The following is a 15,542-nucleotide window of genomic DNA, read 5'->3' as shown; positions in this document are numbered from 1 at the left end:
CATAGATAATAAACAGAGAGTAGCAGCAGTGTAATAGATGTGTCTGGGAATCCCTTTGATTAGCTGTTCAGGAGTCTTATTGCTTGGGGGTAGACACTGTTAAGAAGCCTTTTGGACCTAGACTGGCGCTCCGGTACCGCTTGCCGGGCAGTAGTAGAGAGAACAGTCCATGACTAGGGCGGCTGGAGTCTTTGACAATTTTTAGGGCCTTCCTCTGACACCGCCTGGTATAGAGATCCTGGATGGCAGGAAGCTTGGTCCCAGTGATGTTGCCTACCACTGTTGTGTCATTGGCAAACTTGAGAATGGTGTTGGAGTCATGCATGGCCATGCAGTCATGAGTAAACAGGGAGTACAGGAGGGGACTGAGCACGCATCCTTGAGGGGCCCCCGTGTTGAGGATCAGTGTGGCGGATGTGTTGTTACCTACCCTTACCACCTGGGGGGTGGCCCGTCAGGAAGTCCAGGATCCAGTTGCAGAGGGAGGTGTTTAGCTTAGTGATGAGCTTTGAGGACACATTGGTGTTGAACGCTGAGTTGTAGTCAATGAATAGCATTCTCACGTAGGTGTTCCTTTTGTCCAGGTGGGAAAGGGTGGGAAAGGGCAGTGTTGAGTGCAATAGAGATTGCATCATCTGTGGATCTGTTAGGGCAGTATGCAAATTGGAGTTGGTCTAGAGTTTCTGGGATAATGGTGTTGATGTGAGCCATGACTAGCTTTTCAAAGCACTTCATGGCTACAGACGTGAGTGCTATGGGTCGGTAGTCCTTTAGGTAGGTTACCTTAGTGTTCTTGGGCACAGGGACTATGGTGGTCTGCTTGAAACATGTTAGTATTACAGACTTAGTCAGGGACAGGTTGAAAATGTCAGTGAAGACACTTGCCAGTTGGTCAGCGCATGCTCGGAGTACACGTCATGGTAATCCGTCTGGCCCTGTGGCCTTGTGAATGTTTACCTGTTTAAAGATCTTACATCGGCTACGGCTACGGAGAGTGTGATCACACAGTCGCTCTCATGCATGCATCAGTGTTACTTGTTACATGGCAGTGTTACTTTCTAACCCTACCATGGGTTTGTCGTACGTCATAAAGCAGGTCTTGTCTACTACATGAGCTAAAGGACTGCAGACTCATAAACACTGCACATGAATTACAACAAATAACTACTCTCTTTGGCTTCACTTCCTCCACCCACTGTAAGGCCAACAGTATGACCAACAGTTCCGCCGTATTTACAGCCATATACATTTCCTGACTGCAACCCCACATTCCTGCACTACAAATGCTGACCCAGTACATCCTGTCCTTGGATCTTTTGAAGCATCTGTGTAAATGGCCACAACATCCTGATATACAGTATCCAGATGTCTTTTAACCTGTTATGGCTAGGGGGGCAGTATTTTCACGTCCGGATAAAAAACGTACCCGATTTAATCTGATTATTACTCCAGCCCAGAAACTAGAATATGCATGTCATTATTAGCTTTGGATAGAAAACACTCCAAAGTTTCTAAAACTGTTTGAATGGTGTCTGTGAGTATAACAGAACTCATTTGGCAGGCCAAAACCTGAGAAGATTCCATGCAGGAAGTGCCCTGTCTGACAATTTCTTTGCCTTCTTGATTATCTCTATCCATTACAGGGGATCTCTGCTGTTACGTGACACTTCCTACGGCTCCCATGGGCTCTCAGAAGGCGGCAAAAAGCTGAATCGTGGCTTTGCAGGCTCTGGCTGAAAAAAAGTAGCGCGTTTGGATAGTGGCTGGTTACAGTACTGTGAGACTCAGGCTCGTGCCCGAGTCGACCCCATGCTTTATTTTCTTTCGTCTGTTTACCTAAACGCAGATTCCCGGTCGGAATATTATCGCTTTTTTACGAGAAAAATTGCATAAAAATTGATTTTAAACAGCGGTTGACATGCTTCGAAGTACGGTAATGGAATATTTAGAAATCTTTTGTCACGAAATGCGCCATGCTCGTGACCCTTATTTACACTTCGGATAGTGTCTTGAACGCACGAACAAAACGCCGCTGTTTGGATATAACTATGGATTATTTTGAACCAAACCAACATTTGTTATTGAAGTAGCAGTCCTGGGAGTGCATTCTGACGAAGAACACCAAAGGTAATCAAACTTTTCTAATAGTAAATCGGAGTTTGGTCAGGGCTAAACTTGGTGGTTGTCTAAATAGCTAGCCGTGATGGCTGGGCTATCTACTCAGAATATTGCAAAATGTGCTTTCACCGAAAAGCTATTTTAAAATCGGACACCTCGATTGCACAAAGGAGTTCTGTATCTATAATTCTTAAAATAATTGTTATGTTTTTTGTGAACGTTTATCGTGAGTAATTTAGTAAATTCACCGGAGGTTTGCGGGGGTATGCTAGTTCTGAACGTCACATGCTAATGTAAAAAGCTGGTTTTTGATATAAATATGAACTTGATTGAACAAAACATGCATGTATTGTATAACATAATGTCCTAGGTGTGTCATCTGATGAAGATCATCAAAGGTTAGTGCTGCATTTAGCTGTCTTCTGGGTTTTTGTGACATTATATGCTAGCTTGAAAAATGGGTGTCTGATATTTCTGGCTGGGTACTCTGCTGACATAATCTAATGTTTTGCTTTCGCTGTAAAGCCTTTTTGAAATCGGACAGTGTGGTTAGATAAAGGAGAGTCTTGTCTTTAAAATGCTGTGGAATAGTCATATGTTTGAGAAATTGAAGTAATAGCATTTCTAAGGTATTTGAATAACGCGCCACAGGATTCCACTGGCTGTTACGTAGGTGGGACGATTTCGTCCCGCCGGCCCTAGAGAAGTTAAAATGACTTATTTTTTAATCAAGTAAGAAATGAATAAAAGGTATGCAGTGTTGAACCCACTAGTGCAGAGCACAACAGATTAGCAGTCCTTTGCCTTAATCACTCAGCCACCATGTCTGGCGCTCCAGGGGTGGCAGTCACCCCTCCAACCAGTTGCCCAAGATCCGCCTGTCTCAGACTGTTAAAGGCTCTACAAAAGGGCTCATATGGGATTTGAACCCGGGACCGCTCACACCCAAAGGGAGAATCATACCCCTAGACCAACGAGCCATTTCATCCAAAACATTTTTTGCTGTCGCCAGCAATGACAGCGAGGATATGGATTGACGTGTCGATGGTGCCAGGCCACAGTGAATCACGTGAGTTTTGGTGGTATACTGGTGAACATAGCTGTCTTCCAAGCAGTTGACCAGGTTTCAGTTGAAATCCTCTGTAATTCATCTGCCGAGTCTTTCAGATTCAATTTTAATTTGCTGTAACAGCAAGAAACAAATGAAGAAGAGCTAAATGAAGATTTTAAAAATGAAAAAGAAGACATAGAAATGAATTGGAGGTCATTTCATTTGAGCCGATTGACGCACCGGTATGTGAATAAAATAACAAATCCATATTGAAATTGTCAGTTTTAAACTAGAGATATCACTTTTTTTCACTGGATGCTTCTCAGCCCTCCATAACCACTAATGTCACACCTCTTTATCTTTGGTGAAAGGCAGCAGAGCGAGAGAAATGTTTGTCCAAACATGAGACATCCCGAAAATCAGTCTTCTCATACAAATGTCTGAAGCTTCCGAACGGTTTGACCATTCTATGGGAAGGGGAGACTCTAACAAACACAATGCTGTTATCAGTTTTGCTCTACGACCCTCACAAGTGTCACGGGACTCATCTGAAGGTAACCGGTACCGGTTAAATTGACAGATTTTTTTTAACCAAGAAAGAAACAAATAAACGGTGTGCGGTGTTGAACCCACTAGTGCAGAGCACAATGGCTTAGCAGTCCATTGCCTTAAGGGCTGAAAGGAAATCGTTAATGTGACTGACTTAGGTTTAGAAGTACAGGAGAAAATTCTTAACCTCACAGCACCTATAACTGATGTAGGGTGGGCTAGTACCAGCAAAGGCCAGTTATAGGAGGCTAAAGTAGGCACAGGAGGAGTTTTGACCAGGATGGGAGTAGCTTTGTCTAGATGGATGCTATTGGCATCCTCATGGAAGTTCCAGATGAATACAAAGCTATGAATCAAATAGGTGAAGGCTTTACCACTACATTATTTTGGTGGTTGACAATAAATATAAATGTGGATTGGATTAATGACATCTATTATAATCAACAGAGATTCATGAATGAAACAGGGGATGCAGTAAAGGGGTTCTCTGACCAATCATCCACCACCTCCCTCATGACCTGGTAAAATAGACTGAGTCTTGATATGTTTAGCAGGGAACTTTGGGGTGGATACTTCCCTGACAGGGTGGTTCGATCGCATGTTTGGGAAATTGAAAAATACTGCAAGTACTGTGTTGTTGGCTTCTTTCACCTGTATGAGTGTGTTAGTGCTGTGTGGATGTTGTTTGGTCCCATGTGTGAGACGTTTAATCACCAGAACTCTAGAGAGATCGATGACACAGCAGATGGTGAGATATGGACCGATTCCAAGACCCGACCAGTGGGAGGACGAATACAGGCCTCCAGGCCTGGAAGATGGCTCCGTCTCTTTTAACCACGAGGAGCCAATGTTTGATGAAACTATCTTCAATGTTTAGACTGACTGTTCCTTTCATGATACTTATGATGAAAATCCTGAAACGAAGTGTCATAATTGGATATAGGCCTAGGACAGTCATTGATTGAGTATCGAGTATCGGATGTATATACATGTATTGGTTTGGTTAATCCTTGTATCACAATTATGTTTCCATATAGCATTTGATAATCAATGTGTATTATTTAGTCAATTAAGGGTGGAATGATAAGGGAATTATATAATAAAGGAAAATGAATAAAGAATCCATCCCTGAAACGTAACTGATTAGTTATTAATAGTTATGTAGCATGTGTAATGAATAATTAAAGTACTGAACGTCAGTCCCATAAGGTCTAGTAGAAGACCCGGGAGGAAGGGAAATGTGTGTGTGTGTGTGTGTGTGTGTGTGTGTGTGTGTGTGTGTGTGTGTTTAGTTAGACTAAGGGAACTGTAGACATGTGTTTGACCCGACCTGGAGAGACTTAGGAGAAAATAGGGAGTAACCTTCAAGGTCCCCCTAATCTCGGGGGAAAGGAACAGGCAGCGCTGGATAGTGATGAGAACTCCAGGGAGGGATACAATTCACCTACTGTTTGTGTGTATGTATGTGCGTAGGATATCTACTGTTTGTGTGGAGGTATGTGCGTAAGTGGAGAATTAGCATAAAATGAATGTCTTTGTTATTTGGACCTCAGAACGTTCTCTGAATAAACTGTATAGACCTTTTGCAGAAAGCTGAGTCCTTGCCTAATTATTATTAACCCAGTGTCTTACAAACCTTGGGAATTAGTCAAGGCTTATTGATTGTTAATTATTATCATTGGGATAGGAAAATTCCTGTGACAGTTTTTTCAAACATTTTTGCAAATATACTAATAATAAAAAACTGAAACGTTATGAATATATAAGTATTCAGACCCTTTACTCAGTACTTTGTTGAAGCACCTTGGGTACCGATTACAGCCTCGAGTCTTCTTGGGTATGATGCTACAAGCATGGCACACATGTATTTGGAGAGTTTCTCTAATTCTTCTCTACAGATCTTAACCTGTTGGGGATAGGGGGCAGTATTTGCACGGCCAGATAAAAAACGTACCCGATTTAATCTGGTTACTACTCCTGCCCAGTAACTAGAATATGCATATAATTGTTTGATTTGGATAGAAAACACCCTAAAGTTTCTAAAACTGTTTGAATGGTGTCTGTGAATATAACAGAACTCATTTGGCAGGCTAAAACCTGAGAAGATTCCAAACAGGAAGCGCTCTCTCTGACTATTTCTTGGCCTTCTTGATCATCTCTATCCAAAACAGGGGATCTCTGGCATAACGTGACATTTTCTAACGCTCCCATAGGCTCTCAGATGGCGCCAGAACATTGAATGATGACTTTGCAGGCCATGGCTGAAAAACAGTAGCGCATTTGGATAGTGGTCGATCTGAGAACAATGAGACTGGGGCGCTCGTGCACGAGACTCCACCATGTTTACTTTCTCTCTCTTTGAATGAAAACAACGACTCCCGGTCGGAATATTATCGCTTTTTTACGAGAAAAATCGCATAAAAATTGATTTTAAACAGCGTTTGACATGCTTCGAAGTACGGTAATGGAATATTTTGAATTTTTTTGTCACGAAACGCGCCGGGCGCATCACCCTTCTTTACCCTTCGGATAGTGTCTTGAACGCACGAACAAAACGCCGCTATTTGGATATAACTATGGATTTTTTGGAACCAAACCAACATTTGTTATTGAAGTAGAAGTCCTGGGAGTGCATTCTGACGAAGAACAGCAAAGGTAATCCAATTTTTCTTATAGTAAATCTGAGTTTGGGTGACCCTGAACTTGGCGGGTGTCTGTATAGCTTGCTGTGATGGCGAGCTATGTACTCAGAATATTGAAAAATGTGCTTTCTTCGTAAAGCTATTTTAAAATCTGACACAGCGGTTGCATAAAGGAGTACTGTATCTATAATTCTTAAAATAATTGTAATGTATTTTGTCAACGTTTATGATGAGTATTTTTGTCAATTCACCGGAAGTTTTTGGTGGGAATACATTTTCTGAACATCACGCGCCAATGTAAAATGCTGTTTTTGGATATATGAACTTTATCAAACAAAACATACATGTATTGTGTAACATGATGTACTAGGAGTGTCATCTGATGAAGATCGTCAAAGGTTAGTGCTTCATTTAGCTGTGTTTTGGGTTTTTGTGACACATGTCCTTGCATGGAAAATGGCTGTGTGGTTATTTTTGTCTATGTACTCTCCTAACATAATCTAATGTTTTGCTTTTGCTGTAAAGCCTTTTTGAAATCGGACAATGTGGTTGGATTAACGAGAAGTTTATCTTTAAAATGGTGTAAAATAGTCAGTCGTATGTTTGAGAAATTGAAATTATATTTTTGCTGTTTTGTTTGTCGCGCCATGCTATATCACTGGCTGTTGAATGGTGTGGGACACGTCCCACCTAGCCCAGAGAGGTTAAGTGTTGCAGTCATTTCAGTCACTGTAGTAGCTGACGTGTATATTGTTGAGTCATCCGCATACATAGACACTCTGGCTTTTCTCAGTCAGTGGCATGTCATTAGTAAAAAATGTAAAAAAGCAAGGGGCCTAAACAGCTACCCTAGGGAATTCCTGATTCTACCTGGATTGTGTTTGAGAGGCTTCCATTAAAGAACACCCTCTGTGTTCTGTTAGACAAGTAACTCTTTATCCACATTATAGCAGGGGGTGTAAAGTCATAACACATACGTTTTTCCACCAGCAAGCTATGATCGATAATGTCAAATGCTGCACTAAAGTCTAACAAGACAGCTCCCACAATCATTTTATCATCAATTTCCCTCAGCCAATTATCAGTATTTTGTGTAAGTGCTGTGCTTGTTGAGTGTCCTTCCCTATAAGCATGCTGAAAGTCTGTTGTCAATTTGTTTACTGTGAAATAGCATTGTATCTGGTCAAACACAATTATTTCCAGAAGTTTACTAAGGGTTGGTAACAGGCTGATTGGTCGGCTATTTGAGGCAGTAAAGCGGGCTTGACTATTCTTGGGTTGGGGAATGACTTTAGCTTCCCTCCAGGCCTGAGGGCACACACTTTCTTGTTGGCTTAAATTGAAGATGTGGCAAATAGGAGTGGCAATATCGTCTGCTATTATCCACAGTAATTTTCCATCCAGATTGTCAGACCCCGGTGGCTTGTCATTGTTGATAGACAACAATAATTGTTTTCACCTCTTCCACACTGACTTTACGGAATTCAAAAGTACAGTTATTGTCTTTCATAATTTGGTACGATATACTTGGATGTGTAGTGTCAGCATTTGTTGCTGGCATGTCATCCCTAAATTTGCTAATCTTGCCAATTAAAAAGTCAAAAAAGTAGTTGGCAAAATCAGTGGGCTTTGTGATGAATGAGCCATCTGATTTAATGAATGATGGAACCGAGTTGGCTTTTTTCCCCAAAAATGTAATTTAAGGTGCCCCAAAGCATTTTACTATCATTCCTTATATAATTGATATTTGTTTCATAGTATAGTTTATTTCTATTTAGTTTAGTCACATGATTTCTTAATTTGCAGGACGTTTGCCAATCAGTTGGACTGCCAGACTTATTTGCCATACTTTTTGCATCATCCCTCTGAACCATACAATTCCTCATAAATCCAAGGAGATTCAAAAGTTTTTACAGTAATTTTCTTTATGAGTGAGTGCTTATTAGTAACTGGAATAAGCAATTTCATAAACGTGTCAAGTGCAGCGCCTGGTTGCTCCTCATTACACACCACAGACCAGCAAATATTATTTACATCATCAACATATGAATCACTACAAAACTTATTGTATGACCTCTTATTCACTATATTAGGCCCAGCCTTTGGAGCTGTGGTTTTCCTAGATATGGCTATTATATTGTGATCACTACATCCTATGGATTTGGATACTGCTTTGAAACACATTTCTGCAGCATTAGTAAAGATGTGATCAATACATGTTTTCATTCCTGTTCTGTTTGTAAATAACCTGGTAGGTTGACTGACAACCTGAACAAGGTTGCAGGCACTCGTTACAGTTTGAAGGTTTTTACTGAGTGAGCAGCTTGATGATAGCCAGTCAATATTTAAATCAGCCAGAAAATATACTTCTCTGTTGAAATCACATACATTATAAAGCGTTTCACACATATTATCCAGATACTGACTGTTAGCACTTGGTGGTCTATACCAGCTTCCCACAAGAATGGGCTTTAGGTGAGGCAGATTAACCTGTAGTCATATTACTTCAACAGTATTTAACATTAGATTGTCTCTAAGCTTTACAGGAATGTGGTTCTGAATATAGACCGCAACGCCGCCCCCGTTGGCATTTCTGTCTTTTCGGTGTATGTTATAACCATGTATTACTACCACTGTATCATCAAAGGTATTATCTAAGTGAGTTTCAGAGATAGTCAGAATGTGAATGTCATCTGTTACAAACAAGTTATTGACTTCATGGACCTTGTTCATATGTTAATTTTGGCTATTTTTAGCACATTTCTGGGTTGCTTGATTGGTTTTAATGCTTCACTGGGAAGCTTATCAGAAGTAGACTTATTCATGTTATTTGCATTGGAACTGATAGTGCAGGGTGAGCTGCACAAAGTGGTCTTCCTACTAGGGCACACCACCTCAGTGCTAACAGTGTAACTCTGGTTCATAGTATTCGGTGCAATTAGGGGTACCTAAATTAAATGACTTACATTGTGTTTGCCAATGCCCCTAGGATCATGTACACTTGATGCCGCATTATGATGACTCATTGTCACAATGGAAGGGATTAACTGAGCTGGTCTCTGATCATTGACCAGTCATTGTTTCAACGCAGCCTTGAAATGCGTCGACAGAGTCCAGGAGCCAAGATGATTTGGATGGGGGGGGGGCTCTACCATAAAGGCCTGATTGGTGGAGAGCTGCAGAGGTGGAACTCTGGAACTCTGGAGCTCTGTCAGAGTGACCATTGGGTTCTTGGTCACCTCCCTGACCAAGGCCCTTCTCCCCTGACTGCTCAGTTTGGCCGAGCGGCCAGCTCTAGGAAGAGACTTGCTGGTTCCTGTCATGCCTACTCCTGCTCCCTCCCTCCGGCGCTCAATGTCGCCGGTCTACTGACCACCAGCCCTGGCAACTATGATTATGCACACCTGCTCCCCATCATTACGCACACATGTTCATAATTTTCTCAGTGATTACTCACCCTTTATTTAGCCCTCCGTAGACATCAGTCATTAGGTAGTCTTTTTTTCTCTCATGTTCTGAAAGCTTCTCATGTTTGTTCATCTGTATCGTTCCATTATTAAACTCACCTTCTGCACCTGCTTCCTGACTTCCAGCGTATACATTACAGAATACTACCTCAGAGGATAACACCATCTTCCAGACAGTCAAGGAACAGGGTCATCTACTCCACCAACACCACCACCAGCTGGTACAACTGGGTACGGCCAAGGAGGAGGTCCTCCACGTTCTCCACCCCCTCAACACTAATAGCGAGGCTCTCCATACCCCTAATAGAGGGCCACCTTCCATGGGTCGTCACAGTGAGCCAGTCCCCCAGCCTACCCAGCAGTCCGCCCAGGTCAGTGATGCCTGACTGTCCCTTCCGGAGAAGTATGACGGTACCCCCATCGAAATGCCGTGGCTTCCTACTCCAGTGCTCCCTTGATTTCGCCTATCAGACAAGAGTCCCCACCACCGAGAGGTCCAAGGTTGCCACAGTCATTTCCCTGCTGACCGGGCGGGCGTTGGAGTGGGCTACAGCCGTCTCGGTGGGAGGAGAGGAGGAGCTGGGTTCCTATGTGAGGTTCATGGCTCTGTTCAGGGTGGTCTTTGACCATCCTCCAGAGAGGGAGGTGAGTGACTTTTCCAACTCCAGCAGGGTGCACAGACCACTGCAGAGTATGCCCTCACATTTTGGACTGTGGCAGCCTCCAGTGGATGGAATGAGCTGGCGCTCCGCACTCTATTCCAGAGAGGATTGTGCGAAGAGGTCCGGACGGAGTTGACGTGTCACGATGACAACCTATCCTTGGACACACTCAACGCGATGGCCATCTGTCTGGATATCCTTCTTCAGGGAGCGCCGGTGCCCACCTCGCAACTTACCTCCCTCCTTTGGCTGTCATGAGTTAGAGCCTGAAACTGTGGAGGCAGGGGCCACACACCTTTCCACAGCAGACAGCTGGTGCTCTGTCCCTATTGTGGCCTGGAGGGACACAAGCTTCAGTGGTGTCCGGTGCGTCCTAATCAGGGGTCCACTAAAGCAGAGGTGCGGTCCCGTGATAGGCGTGAGTATTCCCCGGGTAGGAGTGAGTATTCATTCCATCATCATCGTTTTCCGCCAAACCCTTTCTGGTTCCCATTTCACTGGCTGGCTGTCCCTCAGGTGTTGTTTCTACAGCTCTAGTGGACTCCAGTGCCACAGGGAATTTAATTGACCAGGCCCTCGCCCTGGATAAGGGACAATTGGGATCCGGCACAAATATGCACATCACAACACCAGGAAAGCCTTACCTTCCTCATCACATCCCGTGGCTCCAACTTCATAACTCCACCATCTCCTGGTCGAGGATGAGAATCCCCGCCTGGGGACCAAGATGACGGAGGCCCTGCTTTCCCACACCCTGTGGTTTCACGTCAGTGAAGGGTCCTCCAGCCCATCAATCGGTCCTCCCGTATCGTTGGCCACGTGTTTTGGGACGTAGATGTGGACATCTATCAGGCTCTGGAGAGGGAACCAGCTCCTGCTACCTGCCCACCAGAGCGCATCTACATCCCCACGGGGGTAATACTCATCTTCAATGAGTATTGATTCCTACTAGCCAGCTTTGTAAGAGCTAGGTTTGTACTAGCTATGCTGATCCTTAACGTTTTTTCTTTGCATCAGGTCTCAATGAGACTGGATTCCTCAAGAGACATGCTATTCAACTGCCCATGAACTTTTAAAACATATCTATGATCTTATGATCTTACGTATCTGCAATATATAACGTTTTGGGTGACCTCAATGAAAGCAAGTCTAAGAAGCGGTAGATTTGTTCTATGTGCGTCTTACGTTCTCCCCTCGGGTGTAGCTCGTCTGAGGAGGAGACGTAAATGCCTGGGCCTAAACACACCAGGTAATACAGATGAAAAGGGAAGAAATGTGGGGTGCAATGAGCGATAAATAAATCAGACCACAACCAGAACTCAATTTTAACCCTCAGGGGATGTTTAGTGAATTAGTTAAATAAACAATATAACACACCCATAAATAATTAATAAGAAACAAAACAACCACAACAAGGGAAGGTAAGAGAAGGGAAATGTTTGGGTTCGGGGTCCAAGTAATGAAAATAAACAAAAGGTCCCTCCTCTTCTACACACCTAATCCTTCCTAACACATTCTAAACCCTAACCCACTGTCCTACCTGGTTCCAAGAAAAATACAAGGGTGACACCCGCCCGGCTAACCTAGTGTATAAAACAATGGGTTATCTACGTGAGAATGTACACCCATGGGCAGATCTACCTTTTCCCTTCTCCAGGACCTAGGTAGGGTGGAGCGCCTCAGGAGGACAGGCTGAAACACAAGGAAATTAACACAAATAATCAAACAAAAAACAAGTGTCCTCTCTCTCTCTCCCTCCTCTCTTCTCTTCTCACACGGCAAACAGATATCCTCTCTGTAATCAGCTACAGCCACGCCCACCATCGTTAGCCGCAACTCGGTACACCTGTAATGCCCAAGACAAACACACTAGCAGGGGAAAAAATGGGGAACAAGAAAAACGTAACACGTAACACGCCCCCCCCCAAAAAGAGTAAACCCCTGGGTTTATGATAAAACCCTTACATACATATATATATTTTTTTACAACAGCAAAGTTATCAATGCCTGGTGCTATTAGTATTTTTTAAATTTTTTACTAGGCACGGGACAAAGCATCCGCAACGATGTTTTCCGAACCCTTTATGTGCTGAATTTGTAAATTATAACCCTGTATAACCAACGCCCAACGCATAAGACGTTGGTTGTGGTTATACATGCGGCTCAAGAAAGTTAAAGGGTTGTGGTCTGTGTATACCACAACAAGCAACACACTGGAGCCAACATAAACTTCAAAAAATTGTAGGGCAAATAACAGCGCCAGGGTCTCCTGTTCGATAGTGGAATACCTTGACTGACAGCTGTTGAATTTTCGAGAGAAGTAGCAAACTGGGTGATCTAGACCATCGTGTTCCTGTAATAGTACAGCACCTGCACCCACTGAACTGGCATCCACCTCCAACTTAAATGGTTTCTGGAAATCAGGGGCAGAAAGAACAGGAGAAGTACACAATAGTGCTTTTACAGAGTCAAAAGCAGATTGACACTCAGCGGTCCACTCAAAGGATACTGAAGGACTGAGTAACCTAGTCAGTGGGGCTACAACTGTTGAGAAATTCCTACAAAATGTACGATAATAACCCGTCATGCCTAAAAATCTGCGTAATTCTCGGCGAGTGGCAGGGGCAGGAAACCGGGTGATAGCATCCACCTTAGCTGCTACGGTACGCACCTGACCCCGACCTACCTCTTTACCCAAATATGTAACAGTTGCCTTTCCAAACTCACATTTGGCTAAGTTAAGGGTCAAAGAAGCGTTGGCCAAGCGTGCAAACACAGCCCTCAATGTGCTCAGGTGATTAAGCCAGGTAGTCGAATGAACAACCAGGTCATCCAGATATGCAGTACAATCAGGAACATCAGCCAACACAATATTTACCAAACGTTGAAACGTGGCTGGAGCATTCCTCATTCCAAAAGCCATCACTGTGTACTGACAGAAACTGTCAGGAGTTACAAAAGCAGACACCTCAGAGGCACGAAGGGTTAAAGGCACCTGCCAATAACCTTTTAACAAGTCAAGCTTAGTAACATACGCAGCCGATCCAATGGTGTCTATACAGTCATCCATGCGAGGTAAAGGGAATGAGTCAGGTATAGTAACATTATTCACTTTCCTGTAGTCAGTGCAAAATCTTTGAGTCCCGTCAGGCTTTGGAATCAGCAGACAGGGGGAACTCCAAGGACTGCCACTGGGGATTGCCATCTCATTTTCCAGTAAATAAGTTACCTCTTTCTTCATCACTCCTCTCTTGATTGAATTCACACGATAAGGGTGCTGTTTGATTGGAGCAGCATCACCTACATTTATATCATGTTTCAACACATTGGTACGACTGGGAACATCCTGAAAGAGACTTGGAAAATCAGTGATTAGTAACTCAATATCAGATCTCTGCTGATCATTCAAATGCAACAACTGGGTTGGGAGAGACGCCACCATCTCAGAATTACACAAACGAGCACACTGCTCAGGAGTATTCCGCATCACCAAACCGTCCTCATCATTTAGGCTGACTCCTGGGTGAGTAACCAGGCTCACAGAAGCAACAGAGGATACAACAGGTTTTTCACTGGTAATGGGAGACTCGGTACCACCTCTAACAAGATAGGCTTTAATCATGTTAATGTGACATACCCTAAATGGTCGTCTACGGTCTGGCGTTTTGATAACATAATCAGTATCACTGAGTTTTCGGTCCACTACATATGGGCCAGAGAAACTGGAAGAGAGACACGAGCCGGGTACCGGCAACAACACCAAGACTTGGTCACCTGGTTGAAAAGAACGAAACACAGATTTAACATCAAAATGACGTTTCATTTTCTTTTGTGTGGAAGACAGATTTTCTCTGGCTACAGCACAGGCGTCATGCAACCGCTCCCGGACTTGACTAACATAGTCTAGTACATTAGTAGAGGACCCAACTGAATCATCAGCCATAAGTTGTTCTTTCAGTACCTTGAGAGGCCCTCTCACGGTATGACCAAAGATTAGCTCAGCTGGGCTAAACCCAAGAGACTCCTGTACGGTCTCCCGAATAGCAAACAGCACGTAGGGCACCCCCTCATCCCAATCTTTTCCTGTGTCCATACAGTATTTACGCAACATAGCTTTTAGCGTCTGATGCCAACGTTCCAGCGCCCCTGACTCTCCGGGTGATAAGCGCTAGACATCTGATGGGACACTGACAAGGACTTCAACACACTTCCAAACAATTTTGATGTAAAATTTGTGCCTTGATCTGTCTGTACAATTTTTGGAAATCCAAAGGTAGAGAAATACTTAATCAGCGCCTTCACAATTGCCTTACTTGTGATTTTACGCATAGGAATCGCCTCTGGGTACCTTGTAGCAGTGCACATTATTGTTAACAAGAATTGATTACCCGACTTAGTCCTGGGTAAGGGACCAACACAATCAATGATTACCTTCTCAAACGGCTCTCCCATGACCGGAATAGGGCAGAGAGGAGCCGGGGAAATTACCTGGTTAGGCTTCCCCACCACCTGGCAAGTACTACATGTACGGCAATAGCGAGCCACATCCCGTTTCATTCCCGGCCAGAAGAAATGACGGAGGAGTCGGTCGTAGGTTTTAGTCACCCCTAGATGACCAGACCAGGGAATATCATGAGCTAGGGACAACACCTTTGTCTGAAACGGGGCAGGAACTACAATCTGGCTAACGGAACTCCAATCATTTTCTAGGTCAGCACGGGGAGTCCATTTTCTCATCAGAAGCCCCTTCTCAAGGAAATACGTGACACCTTTCCTGTTTTTGTCACTCAAAGGTAACATGGAGGAAAAACATTTGGCCAAGCCCACATCCTCTATCTGGGCAGCTATTAGCTCCTCCCGAGTAACTGGCAACCTTAAACAGTCCACCGAGGAAGCCATTGTCTTGTCTTTATTTCCATCATCATGATCAGAACTCACTGGGAACACAGGAGTAGAACACTGAATATCTTCCCCATTCAACATAGGTGCAAGCACAGAGTCAGCTAAGTCTACCATGGTACCTAAGCGACGTGACTGCGCCCGCGTAATGGCA

Source organism: Salmo salar, chromosome ssa09 (assembly GCF_905237065.1).
Source record: "Salmo salar chromosome ssa09, Ssal_v3.1, whole genome shotgun sequence".
Lineage (NCBI taxonomy): Eukaryota > Metazoa > Chordata > Actinopteri > Salmoniformes > Salmonidae > Salmo > Salmo salar.
This window is presented reverse-complemented; position numbering follows the sequence as displayed.